The sequence below is a fragment of the Aquarana catesbeiana genome, linkage group LG02, assembly GCF_042186555.1.
Source record: "Aquarana catesbeiana isolate 2022-GZ linkage group LG02, ASM4218655v1, whole genome shotgun sequence".
Taxonomy (NCBI): Eukaryota; Metazoa; Chordata; class Amphibia; order Anura; family Ranidae; genus Aquarana; species Aquarana catesbeiana.
The window spans coordinates 308,962,915-308,989,588 of record NC_133325.1 but is presented as its reverse complement, the minus strand read 5'-3'; the positions used below and the strand labels follow the sequence as shown (position 1 = coordinate 308,989,588).

Genomic DNA, 26,674 nt, shown 5'->3' with positions numbered 1-26,674 from the left:
TTTGCCACCTGCATATTGAGTTCACTAGGATGCCCATCTAAAAGTTTTTTAAATCCTTGACAATTCTCGCTGATACCACCGATTGTGGAACGGAGTTCCAAATCTCTACTCTCTCTATGCTAGAATTACCATTTAGATATTTGTATAATCTGATCAATGTCCCTTCTTAAACTTATCTTCTCCAGGGAAAATTTGTTTAATGTGTAGCCATTCCCTATAACTGAGACCCCAAGCTCCCTTTTTAGCTTTGTTACCCTTCTCTGGACTCTCTCCAGTTGCAGCACATCCTTCCTGAGGAATGGTGACCAGAAATGAATCGCATACTCAAGATGCAGCTGGACTAGAGTTTTGTAAAAAGATAGAATTACAGTTTTATCTCTTGAGTAAATACCCTTTTTAATGCATGTAAATAGTCTACTGGCCTTACTTGCTGCAGCTTGGCATTGAATGCTATCACTGAGTCTATCATCTACTTGGACCCCAAGGTCCTTTTCCATCCTCGATTCCCCCAGAAGTTCTCCCCCTAGCGTGTAACTTGCATTCATATTTTTAGCCCCCAAGTGCATTACTTTACAGTTTCCTACATTGAACCTCATTTGCCATGTAAAAAGGAGAGGAGAAGAATGTATTTAATATGAATGCATTCTCCTTGTCACTTGTAACCAACTTCCCCTGACAATTCTTTATGGGGACAATATGCTCTAACTTTGACTTTTTACTATTAATATATTTTTTAAAAATATTTCATCCTTCCATGTCTGGTGGACATACCCTGAGGTTAGACAGTTTTAGGGACCTGTTCACTCTTTGGTATACTTGGTCACAATGGTTAATATTGTTAGGGATGCTCAGATCTGTTGAGCATGCCAGTAGACGACATCCCGAGACGTACGCTAGGGTATGGAAACCCTGGCTCATCTATCTACAAGTACCAGAGGTCTATTGAAAATGAGAGATGTGATCGGTGGAGAGCTTCAGAATGGACAAGACTCTATCTTTCCTGTTTCTTTTCTCCTCTTTCTTCCTCCTCCCTTTTCTCTCCTTTTCTTCATTCTTTTATCTGGCAACAATGTTACCTACTGTACAGTCTTATGATACACACCTTCCTGAGGGATAAATACACCCACATATAATATTTTTGTTCTAGTCTTATTACCAATATCCCAGAATATGTTGGATGTGTGTAATGACATTGTAATTGGTTTTCTATTTTGTATTTCTTAAAGACATTCCTTTTTTTATTGTTAATATAATAAAAAATTATTGAAACAGAAATTGTTGTTTTTTTTACACTCCTCCGCTATCTTGTGGTCTATTTTTACTGCTCTGATCACGCTCTTACATTTCTTATTGCATTCTTTGCAGTGTTGGAATGCTGACAGTGTCCCTTCAGTTCTTCTCTAATATACCTTTTATGCTCAAATTTAGCCACCCAGGTTTAACCTTAGTTCTTTTATATTTTCTGCCCATTGGAATACAATGGCTAATGCCATTATTTACATATTTACATGGTTAGCAAGGTTGAATAAATACAGTCCATCCAGTTCAACCTGTCAGTTCAACCTGGGTATGGGTGTGTGCGTGGGTTTATGTCAGTTATAATTCCCATATCCTGTATTTTGTGTCCCAGCTGACGCCACTGCTTGTGAAAGGGAGTTCCACATCTTTACTGCTCTGACAGTAAAGAACCCTCTTGTTCTTTAATATTTTCCTAAAGCATTCCAACTTTTCCTCTGTGTTTTTCTTTTCTAGAATATCTTCCCATTTAATGTCATGCAATATGGAGCTCAGTTTAGCAAAGTTGGAACTTTTGAAATGTAATGTTCTTGTCTTACCCTTGTGTATTTTTTCCCATCATTTGCGATGAATAAAATTACCCTGTGATTGCTGTTTCTCAAGTTATCCCTTACTTCCACATCCACAACCAGAGCCCTCAGTAGAAACAGACTAAAACTTTATTGATTACTACTGTTACATATAAGTATACTACATAGAAAAAGGTTTTGAACTCAAAGGCAACCAGCAGTTAGTTTTATTTCAAACCATTTATTGTACATAATACAAGTACACATACACAAGCATACCTTACCTCATAAATCCCTATATCACAGATCCTCTTAATAATAATATAAATGTCCTATCCCTTGTTTTCAAAAATTGCACAGAAAAATAGCATAGATACCACTTTCATAACCTACTAATTCTGGGTTTTCCTAAACAAGATAGGATGTTACAATAAAGAGCCAATATATAATCGGACCCTTATTCTAGAATGCAGCTTCAAAAATGTGCCACTTTCTTATTTAGCCATATAGCTTTCATTTCATTGGATTTGAAAATAGGGACGCTGATCCTGGTGTGTGTGCACTGGGTGTTAGGTCTTACAGTATGTCAACAATATGTAAAAGCTCAGTTTAGGATGAGTGATTGTGGGTTTTATCTCTAACCAACTCACTATGATACCTTTAGGGCCTGTTTACACCTATGCAGAAATTCATGCATTACTACTATGCCCAGCAATGCATCCCATTTGTGTACATTTTTGAAGACACTCAAAGGGAACATTCCTGTGTTGCAGAGTACTGCAAGACATGGTAACACACTATGCATTGTGGTGCACGTTTACAAAAATAGTGCATGTATAAATTTCTGTTTGTTTTGGTGCACTGGCAAAAAAAAAAAAAAAAAATCATTTATGGCCTATGGTCTATATCTGGGCTGGAACAGTTCATGTGACAAATTTTCCAGGGGGTGAAAAACATTGTTTTGCTGTATTGTCAGCAAATGACCCCTGCAAGGGTAAACCTTTCTGTGTTTCTGTTGTATTGGGAAATAAACATGGCAAGGAATCCCTAAAAAGCATTCTGGGATATGGACTGGCTCATTAAAAGATCTTTTTTTGATGCTGATCCTTACAATATCCTAGAGTTGTACCAATACCGATACCGAATACTCATGAAAATTCTCCGATACCTGAAATGGATACCTTTGGGGTGCGATTTGAGCCCATGCCAAATGCATGGGCTCAAATCTCACTGCAAAGAATCGCATGTGATTTGAACAGGATTGTGGCGCAATTCCTGTGCACGAGGTTTCCCCCACCACTCCTGTGTGAACCCAGGCTTGTCACAGTGACTGTAGGTTCACACAGAAGCGGTGAAGGAAAAGGCATGCGTTTTGAAGATTCCTGTTCAAAATCGTAGGCGATTCTTTGCAGTACGATTTGAGCCCATTCATTTTGTATGGAATTAAGTTGCACCACAAAGGTATCGGTACTCGGTATAGGTGAGTATATGACTAAAAGTATCAGTACTCGTACTTGAATGTAAAAAAACGATATTGGCGCAACAATATGCAGACACAATTAGGTGTGTGTATGTGTGTGTCACCTACATTTCTAAAATACACAAGGTGAGATGCTCCAGGGTTTATGGCTGATGTAGAGGAGACAAACTTTGCTTTCTCAGAGTCTTAATAAGTTCTGTTCTGGGTAGTGCTTTGGGTAGGATAAATCCTCCAGTTTCAGCTGTACAGAGGCCTTTATATATGCAAGCTGAAAGGCATAGGTCTCTTGTCTGCTTTCTTTGCTGTGGGGGTCTGCTGTTGGGTGAAAAGGCTGAGTGCTGGCAGAACAATTAAAATGTACAAGTGCTGTCTGTTTTGTAGGACATTCATTACAGGGGCACCTAGTTAACCACTTGTTGACCGCAATACGTATATATATATATGTTGCAGTTTGCAAGTGGTTTACCAGGATTATGGCTGAAGATATCAGCCATAACCCCAGTATCGTTTTTTTGCAGCCAATTTGCTTATGAGACCATTGTGAGTGGATAATGACCCACTGGAAAGGTTTCAAAAGTGGCAGGAGGGGACAAACCCGCTCCCACCACTCGCCATACCGTTTACGCTGGTTTGCCCAAGAAACGATCTGACGGTGCAGCGAGCTGCTCCCATAGGCGATCAAACAGTAGATACTCTTTGATCGACTCTAAGGCTTTGGAGGACTGGAGTGATGTCAAGATGTCACTTCTGGTTTAGGCTGCAAGTAAATATTTTTTTTTCTTTTTATCTTTTGCTTTTAAAAGGTAAAGAAGAGATTTGGGGTCTTTTTGACCCCAGATCTCTTCATAAAGAGGACCTGTCATCCTTATTTCTATTACTAGGGATGTTTACATTCCTTGTAATAGGAATAAAAGTGATAAAATAATTAAAGGACAGTTAAAATATATAAAAAAAAAAAAAAAGTAAAATAAATAAGAAAAAAAAAGTAAAGCGAGCAGAAGCAAACGCATACGTAAGTCGCACATACATATGTAAACAGTATTCGCACCACATGTGAGATCGCTGTGAACGACAAAGTGAGAGCAATAATTCTAGCGCTAGACCACCTCTGTAACTCTAAACAGGTAACCTGTAAAGGTGTTTAAAGCGTCACCTGTGGAGATTTTTTTTAAGTACTGTAGTTTGTCGCCATTCCATGAGAATGCACAATTTTAAAGCGTGACATGTTAGGTATCTATTTACTCAGCGTAACATAATCTTTCACATTATAAAAAAAACTTGGGGTAAATGTTGTGTTTTTTTTTTTTATCCAAAAAGTGTATTTTTACCAAAAAAACTGTTGCGCAAATACCGCGTGACATAAAAAATTGCAACGATCGCAATTTTATTCCCTAGGGTTTTGGCTAAAAATAATATAATGTTTGGGGGTTATAAGTAATTTTGTAGCAAAAATACTGATTTAAACTTGTAAACAAAAAGTGCCAGAAAAAGCCTGGTCGGCAAACTGAGCTTATGTTTTGTTTGTTTTATTCTATGGACTTACTGTAAAAAGCATTGAAACTGAGTTTGCTGTCTTACTAAATAAAAGTACGGGACAAACCTGCGTGGACTGTTCCTTTGTGTCCATATTTTGTGAATGGTTTACCACTGCCAACACCATTTGAGCATGCCCCCCTTACAACTTATTGCTCAGATACAGTATCTCACAAAAGTGAGTACACCCCTCACATTTTTGTAATTAATTTATTATACCTTTTGATGTGACAACACTGAAGAAATGACACTTTGCTACAATGTAAAGTAGTGAGTGTACAACTTGTATAACAGTGCAAATTTGCTGTCCCTTCAGAATAACTCAACACAGCCATTAATGTCTAAACCACTGGCAACAAAAATGAGTACACCCCTAAGTGAAAATGTCCTAATTGGGCCCAAAGTGTCAATATTTTTGCATTATTTTCCAGCACTGCCTTAACCCAAATGAGGAGGGTGCATATCTGCTGGGAGTGAAGATGACCGTAAAGTTAGAGGGGCTTTTAAACTAGGCGACGGGGGGAGGGTCCAGAGGTAGAGATAGTCAGCGTGGAACATATTCCAGAGGATAGTATTGGGGGCATTAGTGGTAGGTTGACTAAAGCACATAAACCCGAGGTAAGTATAGTAACAAGTCCTATTTGGAATCTTGGAATACCCAATAAGAGGACAGTATGCAACCATTCTAAACTATGTGGCATGTTTATCAATGCCAGGAGCCTGCTGGACAAGATGGGAGAACTAGAGATACTGTTGTACGAGGAGGATTTAGATTTTCTGGGAATTTCAGAGACTTGGTTAAACAGCTCTCATGATTGGCTGGCAACCATTCAAGGGTATTCCCTTTATCGCAGGGATAGAGAGGGTAAAAAAGGGGGAGGGGTATGCCTGTATATCAAGAATAATGTACAAGTGAATGTGAGAGATGACATCAATAAAGGAGCTAGGGAGGAGGTGGAATCCTTATGGGTAGAGCTCCAAAGGGATGAAACTAAGGGGAAAATAATACTGGGAGTATGCTATAGGCCCCCTAACCTGAGGGAGAAAGGGGAGACAGACTTCCTATCACAATTTGGATTAGCAGCAAGGATGGGAGGTGTTATCATAGTGGGGGATTTTAATTATCCAGACATAGACTGGGCGGAAAGAACCGCGCATTCGTCTAAGGCTCGCCAGTTCCTAAATGTCTTGCAGGACAATTTCATGGGTCAGCTGGTAGACGTACCAACTAGAAACTAAGCGTTACTAGACCTCCTAATTACCAACAATACAGACCTAATCACAGATGTGGAAATAAGGGGCAATTTAGGAAACAGCGATCACAGGTCAATTGGCTTCAGTATAAATCACACAAATAGGAAACATAAGGGAAATACAAAGACATCGAATTTCAAAAGAGTAAACTTCCCTAGACTACGAACCTTGCTAAAAGATATAAATTGGGATAAAATCTTAGGAACAAAGAACACTGAGGAGAGATGGGTTTGCTTTAAGAGGATATTAAATAAGGGCATTAGCCAGTGCATCCCATTGGGAAATAAATTTAAAAGAGCGAACAAAAGTCCTGGATGGCTTAACACCAATGTAAAAATGCATATAAAAGCAAAGGAGAAGGCCTTCAAAAATACATGGCTGAGGGATCATCATCAGCATTCATACTTTACAAAGAATGCAACAAGAAATGTAAGGGTGCAATTAGGGCGGAGAAGGCCTTCAAAAAATACATGGCTGAGGGATCATCATCAGCATTCATACTTTACAAAGAATGCAACAAGAAATGTAAGGGTGCAATTAGGGCGGCTAAGATAGAACACGAAAGACACACAGTGGAGGAGAGCAAAAAAAAAATCCCAAGAAATTCTTCAAGTATATAAACAGTAAAAAAGGGAGGACAGACCATATTGACCCCATAAAGAATGAGGAGGGAAATCTGGTTACAAAGGATGGGGAGATGGTGATGGTATTACATTTATTCTTCTCCTCAGTCATTACAAGGGAATCAAGGGGCTTCAGTAACCAAAACTGCAGTTTTTATCCTCATGACACATCACAGGAAGCACCCTCATAGCTAAGAGAGGACAGAATTAGGCCTCTTTCACATGGACTGTCCGTTCAGGTCCGCCTGTCAGTTTTTTAGGCGGACCTGAACGGACACTCCATGGAGGTCTATGGAGCGTCGGATGTCAGCGGTGACATGTCCGCTGACATCCGACCCGCTCCGATCCGAAAAAGTGTAACGGAGGAAAAACCTACTTTTCCATCCGTTTTCGGATCGGATCGGGTGAGGACGGACTCTACGGTCTGTCCTCACCCGATCCTCCATAGGGGAGAGCAGCGCTCTGACTGGTCCGTCGCTGCACAATGTGCAGCGACGGACCTGTCATCTTCCTGCTCAGCGGGGATCGATGGAGTAGATGAAGCTTGCAATGCCAAGCTGCTGCTAACAAAGCAAACAGAATATTGGCATGCATTAAAAAGGGGATTAACTCCAGAGGTAAAGCGATAATTCTCCCACTCTACAAGACTCTGGTCCGGCCTCATATGGAGTATGCTGTCCCGTTCTAGGCACCAGTCCTCAGGAAGGATGTACTGGAAATGGAGCGAGTCATCATTAAGATTAGAAGAAAAGAGGTTTAACCTTAGACTGCGTAGAGGGTTCTTTACTGTAAGAGAGGCAAGGATGTGGAATTAAAAGTGAAGTAGTTGCGCGCTATTATGCAATAACAAGAATTAATATAAGAATAAATATAAACAACCAAAAATGCTGCTGCTGTCACTACAAGTGCTCCCACAGAAAAAACAGTAAATAAACTATAAATGCAATAGCGCTGCATCAATGTTTAACAAATACACAAATTGATGAAAGTGATGTGCAAAAAAAATTGTGCTAAGACAAAAAGTCCAATATTAAAAGTGATATTTTCCTCTATTAACATGCAGAGAGATGCAAAGTTCTTCTTTACTTCACACAGCCTCTATGTGCATAGTGCTCCCGCCACCGCATGCAGTAATCGCTCACCTCCTTGAAAGACCCTGACAGGGTCAAACATGCCTTGCACTATGTGCAACAATTCCTTCTGGAAAACCTTGCTGGTCCTTGGTGACCTCTATTGGACTCTCAAGACCCAGATAATGGTGTAAATCTGATAGGGGTTCCTTTCACTGTGCTACTTCCAATTTTAGTCCAATGCGATCCACACTGGCCGCCGATAATTTCAACAGCACATGGAAAAAAAGAAAGTGCCCCCAATAGTGCAGTATCGTAGGGATTAAAAATTAACCTCTCCACCCCAAAGTTAAAAGCATAAATGATACATCTTAAGGTCTCACTCCTTTGTGACAAGGTTCCACTGCCAGGCACCACCTCTACTAGTTGCACCACCTCACACGAGGCTTCATCTGCACATCACTTTCAACAATTTGTGGATTTGTTAAACGATGCAACGCTGTCACATTTATAGTTTATTTAAGGATGTGGAATTCCCTTCCACAGGCGGTTTTGGCTTTTTTGGCAGAGAAGATCGATAGTTTAAAAAAACTATTAGATAAGCACTTGAACCACCACAACATACAGGGATATACAATGTAATACTGACATATATTCACACACATAGATTTGGACTTGATAGACTTGTGTCATTTTTCAACCTCACCTACTATGTAACTATGTAACCCTCTTGGCCATTAAGGTCACCAGAGCTTCACAGGTTGCCACTGGAGTCCTCTTCCACTCCTTCATGATGACATCACGGAGCTGGCGGATGTTAATGACCTATGCTCCTCCACCTACCGTTTGAGGATGCCCCACAAATGCTCAATAGGGTTTAGGTCTGGAGAAATGCTTGGCCAGTCCATCATCTTTACCCTTAGCTTCTTTAGCAAGGCAGTGGTCGTCTTGGAGGTGTGTTTGGGGTCATTATCATGTTGGAATACTGCCCTGCGGCCCAGTCTCCAAAGGGAGTGGATCATGCTCTGCTTCAGTATGCCACAGTACATGTTGGCATTCATGGTTCCCTTAATGAACTGTAGCTCCCCAGTGCCAGCAGCACTCATGCAGCCCCAGACCATGACACTCCCACCACCATGCTTGACTGTAGGCAAGACATACTTATCTTTGCACTCCTCACCTGGCTGCCACCACACACACTTGACACCATCTGAACCAAATAAGTTTATCTTGGTCCCAGCAGACCACAGGACATGGTTCCAGTAATCCATGTCCTTAGTCTGCTGGCTTTCAGCAAACTGTTTGTGGGCTTTCTTGTGCATCATCTTTAGAAGAGGCTTCCTTCTGGGACGACAGCCATGCAGACCAATTTGATGCCATGTGTGGCCTATGGTCTGAGCACTGACAGGCTGACCCCCCACCCCTTCAACCTCTGCAGCAATGCTGGCAGCACTCATAGGTCTATTTCTCAAAGACAACCTCTGGATATGATGCTGAGCACGTGCACTCAACTTCTTTGGTTGACCATGGCGAGGCCTGTTCTGAGTGGAACCTGTCCTGTTAAACCGCTGTATGGTTCTGGCCACCGTGCTGTAGCTCATTTTCAGGGTCTTGGCAATCGTCTTATAGCCTAGGCCATCTTTATGTAGAGCAACAATTCTTTTTTTCAGATCCTCAGAGAGTTCTTTGCCATGAGGTGCCATGTTGAACTTCCAGTGACCAGTATGAGAGAGTAATGCCCCGTACACACGGTCGGATTTTCCTACGGAAAATGTGTGATAGGACCTTGTTGTTGGAAATTCTGACCGTGTATAGGCTCCATCACACATTTTCCATCGGATTTTCCGACACACAAAGTTTGAGAGCAGGATATAAAATTTTCCGACAACAAAATTCGTTGTCGGAAATTCCGATCGTGTGTACACAAATCCGATGGACAAAGTGCCACGCATGCTCAGAATAAATAAAGAGATGAAAGCTATTGGCCACGGCCCCGTTTATAGTCCCGACGTACGTGTTTTACGTCATTGCGTTTAGAACGATCGGATTTTCTGACAACTTTGTGTGACCGTATGTATGCAAGACAAGTTTGAGCCAAAAATCCTAGGATTTTGTTGTCGGAATGTCCGAACAAAGTCCGACCGTGTGTACGGGGCATAAGAGCGATAACACCAAATTTAACACACCTGCTTCCCATTCACACCTGAGACCTCGTAACACTAATGAGTCACATGATACCGGGGATGGCTAATTGGGCCCATTTTGGACATTTTCACTTAGGGGTGTACTCACTTAGACATTAATGGCTGTGATGAGTTATTTTGAGGGGACAGCAAATTTACACTGTTATACAAGCTGTACACTCACTACTTTACATTGTAGCAAAGTGTAATTTCTTCAGTGTTGTCACATGAAAAGATATAATAAAATGTTTACAAAAATGTGAGGGTTGTGAGGGTTGTACTCACTTTTGTGAGATACTGTAGGCAGGACCTTAGAAAGACACACACATATATTGCTACATAATATGCAGGAGCCTGTAATACAGTTCATGTTGGCAATGCTAACCAGCAAAAGGGCAACCACTAAACTGCCCAACAGGTGGAACAGCTGACTGTAGACCACCAAGCCCCCTTAGAGTGGCAAGAGCAAGTGAATCAATCTACAGCAGCAGATACAGGCTCTGTCAGAGGGGCAGATGAGGGCACCTAAGCACTCATTTACTTTAAAGACAATTAACATGATATTTCAGTTTAGGTCTGCATTAGCCATTTAGACTTAATTTTTATGGCCAAATGAGATTCAAATATAAAACCTAATTATTAGAAGCAATCTTAGGATATAGCAGAAATATGGGATTGTGCACCTTTATTTCTGTTTAACAGCTATAAACAAAGTGCAAAGTACTGCTGCAAGAAATTTCCATTGAAAGGCTATATTTTCCCCTGGCACTCTGATGTTTTAACATCATTTAACTCTACATGACTGTACAAGCAATCTTCAGAACACGGCCATGGCAATTATCTCTCCCCAGTGGTGAAGATAAGTGTGATAGTACTGGCAATTTCTGTTGTTCTCTGGCACAAAATGTTCACTTAATAGTAAAAACAAACAGCCAATATATACAATTCAGAACGCTGACACATTTCCTATCCACTCTAAACAGTTATCAAACTCTGTGCAATATTGTCTACAAGATGTACAATATGCAATAGTAATTATTGCAAAAACACATTTCTGCATTTAAATTTGGGAAAAAAAGAACTGACAAAAAAGTACCAGTTTATGACCACTGTATAAGATAAATAATACAACCTGGTAGTGTTGTATTATATTTTTAGTTATATGGTTTAAATTGTCTAAATTGGTTAGCAAACTGCCAGTTGACTCGTATAATCGCAGGTTAGTTTTATTTTTATTGTGAGCTGCATACCTTCCCTTCAGATACCAAATCTGATTTTAGAAGGTGTGTGTGTATATCGCCTGCAAGACCAAATTACATTGTATTCTCAGCCATTTTCTAGCTATAAGCAGTATAGCTATAAACATTGTTTCTTTAAGAAATATGGTGTGGAATTTGTCTGAGTCTGGGTCTGGGAATATTCCCAGTAGGCATTGCTTGGGGCATAGTCTAAGGGGAGATCCCATTTCGTCATGTATGAATCGCACTATGTGAGACCAGTAATCATGTATAACCGGGCATGACCATAGGAGATGGAAAAAGGAGCTAGTAGGGTTATCGCATCTGGGACAGAGAGGACTATGATTGGGTTTGAATCTAATCATTCGCGCGGGAGTTAAATATGACCTATGAAAAATATAAAGTTGGGTAAGGCGATCTGAAAGTCTGGTAGACACGGTTTTACAGTTATCTAGTGCATCTTCCCACTCATCGTCCTCCATCTCCCCCACATCTCCAGCCCATCGGCCCCTTAGTCCATAGGCAATTTTCACAGCCGTAGGTCGAAGCAAAGCTGTGTAAAATGTCGAAATAAGTTTAGAGGGGTCTTGTCCCCTAATGATATTAAGGACATCCATTTGGTCTAGATTAGGAGGGTTATTTTGAAACTGTACCTGAAGAGTGTGGCGGAGCTGGAGGAACCTGAAATGCATGGAATTGGGAAGAGTAAATTCATCCTTCAATTGTTGAAATGATTTCAGTATATTTTCCCTGTAAGCATCTGAGAGAAACACCACCCCACGAGCAATCCACAGTCCATGGTCTGGGAGAGACAAAAGTTCCTTCAAGCCTGGGTTGTCCCAGAGTGGTGTGTGTGAGTGTGTGTGTGGTGTGTTTAACCTTCGTCTTATTAATGCCCACACTTTGCAATGGGTATATATTAAGCCTGTACATTTTCCCGACGTCCATGAGTCTATAGGCTCTCTAAAAATAATTTGAAATGGGTGGGTGCATAAGCAGGAATATTGGGAGCAGATTAGAATCATATATCGTTCTCTGTCACATTTGTCTAAGTAATAAAAATGTGATAGTTGTGCTGCCAGGTAATATAAATTGAAATCAGGTAAGGCTGTGCCACCCAGATCCGTGGGATTTTTTAATACTTGCCAAGATAATTTATGGCGAGCTGTCCCCCACACAAATGAGTTAAGAATTTTTTCTATTGTTTTAAATATCTTAAATGGTAGGTATATTGGGGCATGCCAAACGGTGTACAGGAATTTGGGGAGCAGAACCATTTTTATAAGGTTCACACGTCCCAAAACCCCCAAAGGGAGTTTAGTCCATATCTGAGTTTTGTTTTTCAGGGTTGTGAGCAAAGGTTCAATATTTTGTTTGGTGTAGTCTGCGAGAGTACGGGTGATATTGATCCCCAAGTATTTCATGTTACTAACTGTCTTAAGGGGGGAGGAGGCTTGACTTTGTGTGGGTGCACCTATGTCTAAAGGGAGGATTTGGGACTTGTCCCAATTTATTTTAAGACCCGAGTATTTTCCGAAGGTTTGTATGGTCTCCAGTGCTGTTTTCAACGAGGGACCAGAGTCTGATAAGTATAGCAACATGTCATCCGCGTAGAGACTAATTGTCTCCACTAGACCACCTCTACTTAGGCCTATAATACCCGGGTGTGACCTTAGTGAAGCCGCCAGCGGCTCCACCGCAAGGGCGTATAGTAGAGGAGATAGCGGACATCCTTGACGTGTTCCCCTTGTAAGGGGGAAGGTGTCTGAGACTCTCCCATTGACCAAGATCCTGGCACTAGGGTTTTGGTACATTAGTTGTATCCATCTAGTGAATTTTGGTCCAAATCCAAATTTTGCTAAGCATTGCCAAAGGAAGGTCCACTCGACGGAGTCAAATGCCTTTGCGGCATCTAGGGATACCACGACTCTGGATCCCATTTGGTCATGCTGAGTTTGTATGTTCATATATAATCTACGAAGATTATAGGCCGTGTTTTTTGTGGGCATGAACCCCGTTTGATCCGGGTGAATTAAGGTGACGATTACTTTATTGAGTCGTAGTGCCAGGATCTTGGCCAGGATTTTTATGTCCAGTTGGAGAAGTGATATGGGGCGGTATGATTCCGGAATTTCTAAATTTTTACCAGGTTTGGGTATAAGCACTATGTATGCTTCAGTCATAGATTGAGGGACGGTTCCAGATTTAAACATGTGGGAAAATAATTCATGCAATCTAGGGACGATGTTGTCTAGGTATGTTTTGTAAAATTCTAGGGGAAGGCCGTCGGATCCAGGTGCTTTCGAAACTTTAAGATGGGAGATCGCTTCAATGTCATCTGTAGAGATTGGGGCCTCTAGCATCTCAACATATGTTTGAGATAATGTGGGCAGTTCTACATTTGCGAGCAATGTTCCCACATCTCTATTATTAACATCAACCGTGGAGGTGTATAGTGATAGGAAGTAAGACCTAAATTCTCCCGCTACTCTATCAGGTTCGGTGATCAGTTCTCCATTGGTGCTCCTGAGGGATACCACCGTAGTGTAGTGTATGTGTATGTACTAGGTGGGGATTCAAGTTTGAGTACAGTCCAATATGGAGCATGATCCGATATTGTACGAGGGTTAAAACCCACGTCTTCCAGTGCAGGAAGAAGGGAGCGGGATATTAAAATAAGGTCTATCTTAGACATTGAGTTGTGTGACGCTGAAAAGCAAGAAAAAGCCTTGTCTTGCGGATGACAATGTCTCCACGTATCAATCAAGACCAACTCGCTGAGGAGCCTGCCAAACCTAGTGGGTCGTGGGGAGGAATTGTCAGATGGCTGTGTGGTCAATCTATCTAAGTCCTTGTCTGGTACATTATTAAAATCTCCCATCCACATCACCGGGACAGAAGGAAATTGTGACATAAAAGCAATACCTTCGTGTATAACATTATAGTGGAACGGGGGGGGGGGGGGGGTATATATACCGCTAAAATGAGTATCTCAAGCCCATTTATTTTTGCGTGTAAAAATAGGAATCTGCCTTGTGGGTCTGATTTAAGGGTCAACAAAGCGAATTGTACCGTTTTGGCCACTAGTATTGCAATTCCTCTAGAATTAAAGGTGTACGGAGCATGGTACAACCAGCCCACCCATGGTTTTTTTTAGTGCTGACAGTAATTGCCCGGTGAGATGAGTCTCTGTTAGGGCCACTATCTCAGCTCGCATATTTTTAAGAATAGATAGGGCCACATTTCTCTTTGGTCTAGCTCTAACACCCCGCATGTTCCACGTGACACATTTCAGTCTAGAAACCATGCTCGATCCCATTTATCTGTGGCCCCGACGCCCCGGCCGAAGAGAGGCACCCCCACCCCGCCCCGCAGCATCGGGGACGTGTGCCGCCTCCCAGCCCGGCCAAGGCAGCAAGGCCCGGATCCATAAATTCAGTAACTGGGATTGAGTGTGCAATTTTTCAATATAGAGTATTAGATAACACATACACATCAGTATAATAACCAAGTAGCTGCAGTTAGAACTCTTCTCATCTCTATTAGAACGTAATATAGCACAACAGCAACAGAACTTTTTCGTTTTATAAACTAACACGCTGGGCCGTACAGGCAGACATCCCCCTCCACACAACTCGGAAGGAGGATGCTGTTCCTGCACATTCCAGGGAAACAAAACTTGCGGCTTGCGGCGAACATTACATGCAGTTCCTGTAAGAACAGAATCCACTAGGAATCCGGTATCTAGGGGGACAACAAATCGCTGAAGAGCGAGCAAAAACATGAGGAACTCGGCTCCCAAAACATGGCTCCCAGGATAGTATGATGGTAGGAAGTGTTCGGATGTATAAACTTGAGAGTACTCTCTGGGGGCCATGGAGGGCCTCTGCTTGCCAGCCTCGTCTTGCATCCATGGGGGGATATTATGATTATAGGGGAAAAACGGGTACATGTCGGAAGGTGGTACTTATTTTGGCCCGATAGGAATAATACTGGGAATATATCAGGGTAAAGGGGACAAAAGTTAGTTCACTGCTGATATGGGGGCTGTCTCCTTGCGATCCCGCATGTTACAGTACCTGAATGAAGCGAAGCTCGGTGCGACTTGACGCAGAAGGTAGCGCTGTTGTGTCGTTCAGGAAACAAGGAAGGCCTATGGTATTAGCAGTCCTCTTAAAGCCTAGGACAGTGCTCGGTCCGGCGCCGCTCTGTTTTCTATCCATTCAATCACCGCTTCTGGTGTATCGAAGAAGTGAGCTCTATCCTCGCCGACCACACGGAGTCTGGCTGGGAAGAGCATTGCGTAGGTGTAATGGCGGATCCGCAGCTGTCTTTTGGCCTCCGTGAACTGCGCGCGCTTCTTTTGCACTTCCGCCGAGAAGTCTGGAAAGACTTTTATTTCTCCATTTTTGAAGGGAATGTTGCCCTTCAGCCTGGTGAGCCGGAGGACAGCATCACGGTCACGATAATTGAGCAGTTTTGCAATGAATGTTTTAGGGGGTGCACCTTGGGGGGGAGGCTTAGATGCCAATCTATGGGCTCTTTCCACCACGAATGAGGTGGAGAATTTGGCCCGGCCAAAGGTGGATGTTAGCAAATTCTCCAGAAAGGAGGGGGGGTCAGTGCCTTCCGCACCCTCTGGTAACCCCACAAACCTCAAGTTGCACCTCTGTAGTCTGTTTTCCATGTCGTCCTGTTTCATAAGCACCGTGTTTAGCTGATGTTGTAGTCTTTCGGTTGTTATCTGCAATGGCGGTATGTCGTCCTCCACCTGGCTGATTCGTGTCTCCGCCTCGGTGACTCACTCTCTTAATTTCTGCAGATCCTGGTGGATTAACGACACGTCCACCTTCACCTCTTCGATCTTACATGTGAGGGTACTCTTGCAGTCTGAGATCGCTTCCAGGACACGGGAGGTGTCATCTGCTGTGGATTCCGACAGAGCGGGTTGATCGGCGCCATTTTCCTCTGTGGCTGTCTTATCTTGCAGACGATATTTTGCAAGCTTAGTGGCCATGTCTGTGGCTTTTTTCGTAGGAGACATTCTCCTTGTGCTTTCCCACTGCTAACAGGGTAAAGTATTTGGTTTGTGCGGTTGTTATTGCCCCAGGATAGCTGGATACGGATTTTCGGCAAGCGGAGCTCTCAGTCAGTGTTCCTCACGCCATGCCGGTCCAGGCCACGCCCGACCAAATTACATTGTAACCAATGACTGCTTTCACGTACCAGAGTACAAAAGTAAAAAATGTACAGTACTACAGAAGCAAAATACTCTTGCGCACAGGTGTATTAGCTAGATGATCCCAAGGGTGCAGAAAGGACAATGGATTTCGGCCTTGCTGCTCTCCAGGATGGGATTATCCTAGTAGTAAATGATATGAAGAGAACGCACCAGCCTAGTGCATTATCCTAGGTAAATTTATTAATTAAAACCAAGATTAAAATCTACTCACAAAGGTGGGAAGAAAAAATCGCACTATATACAGTCACAAAGCGATTGGTCCACTGGTGGCGGTTTCCAGGTCCTAGGAACAGGACGTACGAACCGCTGCTGGCTAACGCGTTTCGAAGGTGTCCCTTCTTCATCAGAGCCTTATCGGTGCTAGTCTCTTGCTACTCTTTATACATGTGTCTATCTGAGAAACACTCCTCAGATTAGTACTGAAACTGAGTGTTTCTCAGATAGAGACACATGTATAAAGAGTAGCAAGAGACTAGCACCGATAAGGCTCTGATGAAGAAGGGACACCTTCGAAACGCGTTAGCCAGCAGTGGTTCGTACATCCTCTTCCTAGGACCTGGAAACCGCCACCAGTGGACCAATCGCTTTGTGACTGTATATAGTGCGATTTTTGTGAGTAGATTTTAATCTTGGTTTTAATTAATAAATTTACCTAGGATAATTCACTAGGCTGGTGAGCTCTCTTTTTTTCTTATCATTTACAAAAGTAAAAAATAAATAAATTAATAAACAATAATTTGCGTGTTTATTTGTGAAGCTTTGCGTGTAAACCCCCTTAAAATTTCCATAAATACTGGATGAAACTTCATCATGAACAGCTATTTCATTTGGACACAACTGTTGTCCAAATAAGCCTTTTATTACACAAATGCAGGAATCAAATATCCATTTTTTTTTATTCTGCTTAACCACACGCTACTGTTTTAATATCATAAAATTCACACATTGCTTTGCAGTCCTTGGTTCTTTGTCGAGGTTGGATTAGATCCTGGTTAGTAGGTCTTTGCTATTGCAGATTCAACACATCGAAATTCAACCTAAATTATTCTTTGATTGTGTCCCAGATACACTGGCACATAGTTTCAAAAGACCTAGTACTCTATTGGGAAACAGACAAAACAGTGTTAAGAGGTAGACATTTCGGCATATTCCATAACTCTAACATGCAAGATTCAAACTGAATATGTGCATGCATTTCAAAGCACACTCTGCCTTCTTATTCTACAAAAGCAACATGATCGACCAGAAATTAACCTCATGGTTACACTTTATATGTACAGTATATGTGACATATTACAAAATATGATAACCAAATTAAATCTTACAAAGATACTTACAAAGATGGTAGCTCGATGTCTAATCAGGGGAAGGACCAATGTCAGTCCCATTATGTAATGTCTATTAAAGACATATAGTAGATAGCAATATTAAACTTAAACCTTCAGAAGCGGATGGTGCTTTCTCTCGCTATTGCCAAAGTTTATAGGGTGCTTAGTTACCTGATCATGAAAAGGGGAAGTTCTTGAAATGCATCTCACTCCTCTCTATCTTGGAGGAAGACCTTTCCTTCCTAAACGCTGATATCAGGCCCAGATGGTATGTCCACTCAGTTTTATGGATGGCCTGACAGATCCACTTACATTCCTATACTTTTATTATTTATTTTTTATTTATTTATTTCAAGTACTTATATAGCGCCGTCAATTTACGCAGCGCTTTACATATATATATTATACATTCACATCAGTCCCTATACCCTCAAGGAGCTTACAATCTAAGGTCCCTAACTCACATTCATACCTATACTAGGGCCAATTTAGACAGGATACAATTAACCTACCAGCATGTATTTGGAGTGTGGGAGGAAACCGGAGTACCCGGAGGAAACCCACGCAGACACAGGGAGAACATGCAAACTCCAGGCAGGTAATGTCGTGTTCGGGATTCGAACCAGGGACCCTTCTTACTGCTAGGTGAGAGTGCTGCCCAATATATACAACTATCCTTTGGTCATAGAACATTTAGCCATTCTTTTGTATCCTCAAACCCTCTCCTAATTCATAGCCATGACATTTGCCCATTCTGAAATGAAATCAGCTTTATTTGCAGATGATCTTCTGCTTTTCTTGTCTAACCCTAAATCCACATCTACCAAATCTCAAAATGCACATCAACACAACTAATTCGCACAATAAATTACTTAAAGAGCAAAATGATTTTTCTCAGCAAACCCAAAAGGATGATGGATCATGGTTAAAGCAATACAATACAAAACAAACAACACACCGCCTCATCTATTTTGAAATCCACATAACAAGAAGCACTCTCAAAATCTATGGTTTACATTTCACCACAATTATAGTCAAGATTGTGACAGAACTTCAATATTGGATGAATATGCTTGTCTTTTTTATGGGAAGCTGTCATCTAATTAGAATGATGAGTTTTTGCTAAACTTTTGTACTCACTACACACCCTAACTTTTCTCCGCCTCCATTCAGATTTAACAAAATTATATAAGACTTTTTCACAGTTTATCTGGCAAACCAAAAATCCATAATAGCCAAACACAAACTACATTGACCTAAACATTATTTAGGTGTTAACTTCCCCAATCTCTGGATTCATAGCCTTGCTAGATAATTTCTGGATGAATTTTCTTGTTTAAAAAAAAGTGTGGGGCACGGAAGAAAACAATATGGTCCATACTCTAATTTTCCATAGAAAAGCATTTAAATTCTATGAAAGCCTATAATTAAAAAATCACCAAGGAAATGGTTCAGAGTTGAATCAGTTGAGTTGAATTCCTACCTCAGTGAAACCCTTTACAGTCTGGCTTTTGCTCGCAGCACTCCATGGAAACTGCCTTACTAAAACTCACTAACGATTTACTAACTGCTAAAACCAACAGCCAGTACTCCATACTCCTCCTACTTGACCTCTCTGCGGCCTTTGATACTGTTGACCACCCGCTCCTTCTCAATAAACTACATTCCCTTGGCCTCTGAGATTCTGCTCTATCCTGGTTCTCTGCCTATCTATCACAGTGCTACTTCAGTGTCACCTACAACTCTGTCTCCTCCTCTCCATTGCCCCTTTCTGTGGGGGTCCCCGAAGGCTCTGTTCTTGGACCCCTTCTCTTCTCTATCTACACCTCCTCCCTTGGTCACTTGATAATCACCCACGGCTTCCAATACCACTTATATGCCGATGACACCCAAATCTATCTGTCTACTCCTCACCTGACTCCTTCAGTCTCCTCTCACATTACTAACTTACTAACTGACATATCAGCATGGATGTCGCACCACTTCCTTAAACTAAATCTCTCTAAAACTGAGCTATTAATATTCCCCCCCGCCCCCCTCCATGACTTTTCCATCAAAATCAACAATGCAACTATCAGTCCCTCCCCTCACGCCAGGTTACTAGGTGTAATCCTAGACTCTGACTTGTCATTTCAGCCCCAAGTCCAATCGTTGTCAAAAGTTTGTAGAATTCACCTCTGTAACATCTCTAAAATTTGCCTCTTTTTAACAAATGAAACCACCAAGCTCCTCATTCACTCCCTTGTTATCTCTCGCCTTGACTATTGCAACTCCCTTCTCATTAGCCTGCCTCTCCATAGAGTATCCCCTCTTCAGTCTATCATGAATGCTGCTTGCAGGCTTATCCACCTTACCAACCGCTCAGTGTCTGCCAACCCTCTCCTCCAATCCCTACACTGGCTCCCAATGACCCAGCAAATTAAATTCAAAATACTAACCACAACATACAAAGCCATTCACAACTCTGCCCCAAGCTACATCACCAATCTTGTCTCCAAATATCACCCAAATCGTCCTCTCCGATCTTCTCAAGACCTCTTACTCTCAAGCTCTCTCGTCTCTTCCTCACATGCTTGTCTCCAGGATTTCTCCAGAGCCTCTCCCATCCTCTGGAACTCACTACCTCCACTGGTCCGGCTATCCCCTACTCTTGCTACCTTCAGGCGATCCCTGAAAACTCATCTCTTCAGGAAAGCCTATCACGTCTCCAACTAATCTTCTACCATTTCCATCAGCTCATTCCACACATTTACAACCTTTTGTATCACCTGCCCCACCCTATTAGATTGTAAGCTCTTCTGAGCAGGGCCCTCTTAATCCTCTTGTATTTTATTGTATTATAACTGTATTGTCTCCTTTTTATATTGTAAAGAGCTGTGTAAACTGTTGGCACTATATAAATCCTGTATAATCATTTTTATTTTATTTATTTATTTATTTCAGGTACTTATATAGCACTGTCAATTTACGCAGCGCTTTACATAACCATTGTACATTCACATCAGTCCCTACCCTCAAGGAGCTTACAATCGAAGGTCCCTAACTCAAATTCATACATACTAGAGACAATTTAGACAGGATCCAATTAACCTACCAGCATGTCTTTGGAGTATGGGAGGAAACAGGAGTACGCGGAGGAAACCCACGCAGGCACAGGGAGAACATGCAAACTCCAGGCAGGTAGTGTCGTGGTTTGGATTCAAACCAGCGACCCTTCTTACTGCTAGGCGATAATAATAATATTAATCAAGATGAACAGTCTTTTTTATAAGTTCACTTTTAACTAGATATAATCAACAAGTGCCGTTGTCTCCAATCCCTTAAATAACATGTATAATATTAAGTTACATTCCATCAGAATGTATGCAACACAATGTTCTGTCAAGACAACCTTGTTTCCACATGAATTACCTCTGCGTGTACTTGTTTGAATGTCGGTTTAGATTAAATTTTTTAGTTTATATTTTCTTTCCTAATGTATTATGGTCAGGATTAATTGGTAAATGTGAAGCTTTAGGCTTTTTCTCATATTGTAATCTTTATTTGCCCCACATTGAAACAAAGCTATTGTTTACAGAGCTCAGTAGCTAATGGTGAAATTTGCATGCAGCTCTGAATCTTATTAGATCAAGTTTTCATGAAAGCCAGTCTGCCTGGAGAGAGACAACTACTGCTGTGTTCTGTTTAGTAATTAATTCTTAGGTACTAAGCGGTTATTTATAAAATAAAATTTAATACGGTTAAAAAAAAACATATACACTTAAAAAATTAAGTAAAAAGACTAAAAAAATACAACATATGTTGTGTGTGCTTTTTAGCCAGAAAGGGGATGCTGTAGCAACTACAAACTGGAAACTGTTATTAAACGTTATCGAAGTCAAACAATCTTCAAGATAGCCTCCCAAAGCAATCACATAGCAGTAAGTTGTAATCATTTGGAGCCACGCAGGACCCCTTCGTCAGGCGTGCCCTGTAAGGTTGCTGTGATGTGAATGCTTTAATACATTTTTGCTCACAATATGGCTCCATGCACACTGAAGCTCAAAAAAGCTTTTTCTGGATGCCAGATTGCTGGCAGAAAACTGAAAAACTGAAAAACGTGCTTTTAACAGCGTTTTGTACTAGCGTTTATGAGTGTTTATGAGTGTTTTATAGCGTTAGCATTTATGGGCGTTTTTAATAAAAATACACAGAGGACACTCCAAAAATCCCACAATGCATTCCAAACTCCCACAATGCATTGAAAAAATAGAACGCCGAACGCTAATTAATGCACGTTTATGAGCGTTTATCAGCGTTTGGCGTTTTTTGGCTTTTTTTGACGGTGAAAAACGGCACTTTGAACGCGAATTTCTGGCGTTCAGAAAAAAGCCCATAAACTCCACTGCTCATAATAGCTAAAAAACGTCCATGTGTGCATGGACACATAGGATAACATAGATTGGAGTTCATGGGCTTTTAAAAAAAATGCCCAAACTCCAATAAACTGCAGTTTATCAGCTCCAGTGTGCATGGAGCCTATAGGTTTTGACTTTGGTTTGCTAAATGTATTATTAAAAGTGCTTTGTTATAAATACCTGTAATAAAGAAAATAAATAAATCTCAGTCACATAAGTGCAAAATTTATACATGTTGATCCTAACATATAACAAATTCAGAGCTGTCTTGTGTGTTGTGCTGGGTACACATGGGAAGTTTTTTTTCATTTACCCAACAGGCTAAACAAACAAAAAAACTTTACAGATCATCATACTAACACATCCCCGCTGAGCTATTCTGACAGGGCGACTGCCCCCCCGCCTGAAGGCAGTGAGCAGTGTGCACAGCCATTGGCTGTAAGCTCTGATTGGAAGCTGGTTTTCCAGCATTCTCGTTTGACAGAAGCCAGTCATGAGACTTGGATTCTGTCGGATGAGAAGCTGTATGCACGGGCTGAAAGTCAGCTGGTAACTGCCGAGCTGACTTTTTTCGACCGATTTTTGGCCTGTGTGTACCTAGTTTTATACATATTTGATGTGTTATCTCAAGGAGCCTGATTAACCCTTCCAGTTCTGATCTTGGGACTACATATCAATTAGTCTTTATGTTATGTACAATAGACTAGGGGTGTGTCTGCGTAGTTTAGCAAGGGAGAACTGGGAGGACTTAGAACAGTCCAAAAAATGCTGTGTTGTCAGCCCACTAGGGAACTTAGTTACTTAGTTACTAGGGAGCTGAGTGCATTTCTGGCACATCAATTTGTCTGTACTTGCATGGTCAGAAATGTACTTGTATTGTACTTGATACATGGTTAGGAAGTGGCTGTAAAACCCCATGGCTGAGACATGTTTTTTTACCACCCATCAACTGCTCTCCTTCAGCTGGAAAGGCAGTAGCCAGGGGTGTACACATGCCATGGACACAATGCTTTGCGGCCGTGGCATGAATTATACCCTTTATCGCGCTTGGTGGACACTACCGCCCATCAAATGCAACCAATCCAAGTGATATTGGTAAGAGTGAATAACTGCACACCGATACAATGGAAAATGCAGTCACTTTGTTGACACCTCAATCTTCAAAATATCATAATTATTCAGGAAAGACAGTGTAGTTAACATGTTTCGCGCAAACAGCGTTTACTCATAGCCATGTTATGAGTAAATGCTCTTTGTGAGAAACACTTTCACTACCTTCTTTTCCCTGTTTTTACTGAAAGAGCTTTTAACCCTTCCTACTATATTAAAAAGAAAAAAAGAACAATTTTAGCTTTACATACTGTGCACTTTAATGGTAATTTCCTAAAAAGTAAGAGGTAAAATTTGGTAGCTAAGGATGACATACATTCATTCCCTAGGATGTTATGCATTAGTCCAATTTAGGCAAAACCAAGACAATGACTTCATATGAGATAGGCTTCACATTTCCTTTCCCTCAAATCCCATTCCTCATTGCCAGACAAATGCTAGTAGAGACTTAGACATCCTGCTCTCTAAGCAAACACGTGGACTTCGCACTGCAAAGAGTGTCAACAATGCCATGTCTGATCTTTCATCTCTTACAAGAGCCAATCACTTTCTGTAACTACTGGCAAATCCTGCACAATCCACTGGACAATCTGTTAATCACAGGTTTAAGTCATACTTAGCATATGTCACTATGCCAGGGCACACTTGAGAACACATGTTAGCAAAGGAAGTCTGTGTACTAAATACAACCAGCAACTGTCCTACTTGTATGGTAAAAAGAGAAATGTAAGAGATTTAATGCTATAATCATGGATTTCCGCACAAAATGTAGCCTGATAAAAATGTTTTTCTTTTTTTTTCTAAGGAGAAATACAACCAATGGCTTTGAACATTTACATAATGTACTCTTCAATTGATTGTAAAGTTCTTTAAATTTTCAGTAACAATAAAGTAACTAAAAAATAATACCATTACCATGTGTAACAGAAGACCTAGAGACTGAGAAAACTGGTATTGACTTTTCTGCAGCAACATTAAGGATTAGTTTTCGTAACAGGGCTACAACTAATCTCTGACGTCTTGGGAAAGCTCAATGAGAAGTGGCAAAGCAGCTGCCACAAGGAAAAGATGTTCTACAGACATGAAAATACAGTTAACAAACATTGTCAATTCTTGCAGCATCTAAATGTTTTGTCACGTTATTATTATGTAAAAACACTTTGACATAAAATATTTTTTAAAAGGAAATTCCTATGGTGTTTGGGTTGTCTTCTTTTAAAAATGTTTTGACAATAATGTTTTATTACATTTTATAATTATTTGAATTATGTAAAAAAATTAACGTATTAGAATTTAAACATGTGACACTGGGCCTACATGATATTACAAAGCCAGTACTGACTTTTTTCAGTTTGAGAGGTTATGTTAATCCAAAGGCATACCTCCTTTGACTTAAATAGATCTTTTTTTTTTTTTTCTTCAAAGATTTATTTTCTTTTACAAAAAAAACTTGTAACAATGAATTCGGGTCTATTTTTTTTAGCACAGCAGCAGTTAAAGCGGGGTTACACCCAAATTTTGAACAATATCTGTATGTATTCTCTTCCTTGCCTAGATGCTGACATGCCGTTTAAAAAAATTTAAATCGCCGTAATTACCTTTTATTTTTCTATTCTTCTTTGCACTTCCTGGTTCTCCTCCCGTGGGAGTAGGCGTGTTTCTAGCCTCTCCCAGACTCCTGGGAGCTAGTCTCAGGCTTCCCAGGATGCCACTGAGCATGTGCGGGAATGAGCGGTGAATGCTGGGAGCACAGCATTCACCACATCCAGGAAATAAATGCTTGTGGGCTTCAAATGCCCACAATGAAGATGGAAACCGCCTGCAGTGAATAATATAAGTTATTCTTTCCGACGAAATCTGACACAGGCGGACATATTACACACAATATGTGAGTATGTAATGCTGAGAAGAAAAGTTTGTGAATGAACTAAAAAAAAAAAAAAACGATAGATAGGTGGACCCCCGCTTTAAGACTTAAGCAGCTAAGACTTGCATATGGCTCCAACTGCTGTCTGCAAGTGGTAATCAGAAAACATTTGCATGCATTGTTTTATATGTATCTGTTTTAAAAAAGATAAAAAGTTTCTATTAGAGAACATAGTAACAAAAATATAAATACATTTTGTATATATCTATATATAGATATATATATATATCTATAAAGATAGATAGATAGATAGATAGATAGATAGATAGATAGATAGATAGATAGATAGATAGATAGATAGATAGATAGATAGATATAGATATATATCTATATAGATATATCTATATAGATATATATCTATATATATATATATATATATATATATATATATATATATATATATATATATATATATATATCATCACAGATTCATATTAAATGCATATTTTATTCTGAAATTAGTACACAGATATATTATTTATGTAAAATGCATAAAGGAACTAGAAATAAAAATGCTATTTACATGTCTTTTTATGTATTCAAGAGCAATGCTGTCAAACACATGTGGCATAAAATTACTATTATTCGAATAGGAAATATCTGTATTACCATAGCAAGCCTTTTTTTTATAAGTTGTATTTAATGGAATTACCTGGCTAGTTGTCACCTCTGATACTATTACTAACACTTCTGTTTCCACCCATTTATTTTTTTCATGGCCTCTTTGATTGGTGATGGCGGATTAAAACCAAACACGGCCCTAGGCAGGCTAACATCTTTATGCTCCACTCCCAAGCCATATTCTATATGCATAACCTGTTCATATATTTCATCAATAAAATAAATATACCACAAAATTATTTTTAACTCAAAGATATTTTAAATATTATCACTTTATTCTCTGATGAATTGTAAGCCCCCTTCTATACTTTACCTTATATCTTTACTGGCTATAAGCTTTTCCTCCTCCTATAGGATTTCTGTATAGGGGGAGATTTACTAAAACTGGTGCACACATTCAATTTGGTGCAGCTGTCCATAGTAACCAATCGGCTTCTAGGTTTTATTGTCAACGCTTAATTAAACAAGGTGAAGTTAGAAGTTGATTGGTTACTAAGCACAGCTGCACCAGATTCCGAGTGCATCAGTTTTAGTAAACCTCTCCCACAGTATTATAGATTGTAAGCTCTTCCATAACTGGTATGCTTCCTTTTTACTCTAACAGGCTATGAGATTTTTTTCCTACAACTAGTTAACTTTGATAGGCCATTAGTGGTGACAGCGCAAAACAGTGGTGTGACAGTGTGACACTGGATCATTACTTTGCTCTCCTCTACTTTTATTTCTTCTGCCTGTCAGTGTGAGACAGGGACTGTAGAAAAGAGTGTAAAATGCAGCTGCACTTTTGGTTGCTAAATCTGAGGGTTTGAGGGGTAGTTTGGCAGCAGAGGAACCCACAATGATATTGTCTCCCACTGCTCTCC

At 40.5% G+C, this 26,674-nt stretch overlaps 1 protein-coding gene across 1 annotated transcript in view; it reads right to left on the bottom strand.

The window, feature by feature from the left end:
• VWA3B (von Willebrand factor A domain containing 3B) overlaps window positions 1–26,674 on the bottom strand; it is a 288,159-nt gene that overhangs the window by 40,524 nt on the left and 220,961 nt on the right. The window lies entirely within an intron of this gene.